This window comes from Marmota flaviventris, chromosome 19 (genome assembly GCF_047511675.1).
Source record: "Marmota flaviventris isolate mMarFla1 chromosome 19, mMarFla1.hap1, whole genome shotgun sequence".
Lineage (NCBI taxonomy): Eukaryota > Metazoa > Chordata > Mammalia > Rodentia > Sciuridae > Marmota > Marmota flaviventris.
The window spans coordinates 6,817,633-6,819,486 of NC_092516.1; positions in this window are offsets into that span (position 1 = coordinate 6,817,633).

A 1,854-nucleotide genomic window follows, 5' to 3' on the forward strand; every position below is an offset into this window, starting at 1 on the left:
GTGGGGTGGGGAGCTGAGGAGGAGGCAGGACCACACTGGGGAACTACAGCCTCCTTCCCCAGGCACCTTCCCCGCTCCACTGGAGGCTTCTCTAAGCAGTGTTAGCTGTTGCCTTGGGGAGTGCCCAGGCCCTGCGCGGTTCAGCCCCACGGCTTCCTCCAGGGACATTCACCCCATGTCCTCCCTTTTCTACACTGGGGAGTCTGAAGCAGAGGGGTTGGACACACCTACATGTGTGCATTGATGGCCACACACAGCTGCTTGCCCCACGTGGTGCTGAGCTGCAGGCACTGCTATCTGTGGAAGTGGCTGCTTGGCACAGGTGCTGTAGACCACAGGAGCACAGTAGGGACCACCGCCAGGAGTCCCCTGGGCCACTTGGTGGCCTCTGTGGATAGATCATGTGCTGAGCTCCTGCTCCAGACCAGGGTGGGTGTCTTGTCCAGGAGGGGCTGCTCTTCTGTCCTATGAGGGGAGTAGTTGCCCTGGAGCCCAGGTTGGGGGGCAGTTCCTGAGATAGCCCAGGAATAAGCTCTGGGCATCCTGGCTGACAGGTGTTGGCTTGGGGCCCACCTCGAAGTGCACCTGCAACCACTGTGGGTTTTAAGGAGCCTACCCTGGGGTGGGGTTATGGGAGGCTGGAGGAGGTGCGGTGACATGTCCCACCTATACACCTGGAGCCTCTGTCCCAGCTTCCCCAGGACATGTGGCTGGGCTGGGCCAAGCCTAGGGAAGACATTACACAGACAGACATCATGGAACACAAGAGACCCTGGAGCCCAGGGCTTGAAAAGGGAAATAGGTTTATTTTGTGCAAGTCACAGCTCATACTAAGCTCAGTGTGTAAGGATGGAGGGGAAACACCCCAGGTTGCTGCAAGCTCTTCTGCATGCTGGGTGTGGGGGGGCTCAGATGGAATTTTCCACATAGCCACCAGGCAGTCTCCAGTGATCTGCCAGGTGGGTGGCACCAGGGCACCAGCTGCAGGGAGCGGCTGGCACAGCCAGGCAGAGGGCTAGGGAGGGAACCTTCCACACTGGTGCTCAGAGCAGGTGACACTAGAGCATCCGCTGCCATAATCACAGTACCATCCACGAAGACATACATGGCACACATGCGCAGGCACCACGATCGGCCTGTGGAAACCCAGGAGAAAAAGGGCTGGGAGGGGACCCTTCTTGCCCCATCAACCCGGGGCCCAGAAGCATGTGTGGGAGCAGAAGACCTGAGGGCCAAGTGGCCCTGCCCAATGCCACCATCCAACTTAGGTGTTCAGAATGTAGGACAGGTAGGAGTGTGGCAGAGGGAGAGCCCCAAAGCCAGGGACACCCCTGCTCCTAGTATCAACACTACTTTCCTCAGAAAGCTCAGTCTGTCCAAAGGGATCAAGGCAGTGCTATTCCCACTCATGGATGGATGGTGCCAAGACTGAAGGGCTTTCACCCCCAGTGCCAGCACTAGGGGGTTCAGCTCTCCATCTCCTGGGCTGGGCTCAGGCACCAGCCAACCAGAGGTGTGGCTCCTGCCCCCATGTGGTGCCCTGGACAGTAAAGGCATGGCCTCTGCAGAATGCCCAGCAGCTGGGGACCCACTTGGGGGTCCAATAAAATAATATTTAAAAAACAAAAAACAATGGAAGGAGACCCTCAGGGTTATACAAAAGTACATACAAGAGGAAGTGAGGGGAAAGGGAAAAATAATACAAGAGGGAGAAATGAATGACAGTAGAGGGGGTAGAGAGAGAAGAGGGGAGGGGAGGGGAGGGGAGGGGAGGGGAGGGGAGGGGGGATAGTAGAGGATAGGAAAGGCAGCAGAACACAACAGACACTAGTATGGCAATATGTAAATCAATGG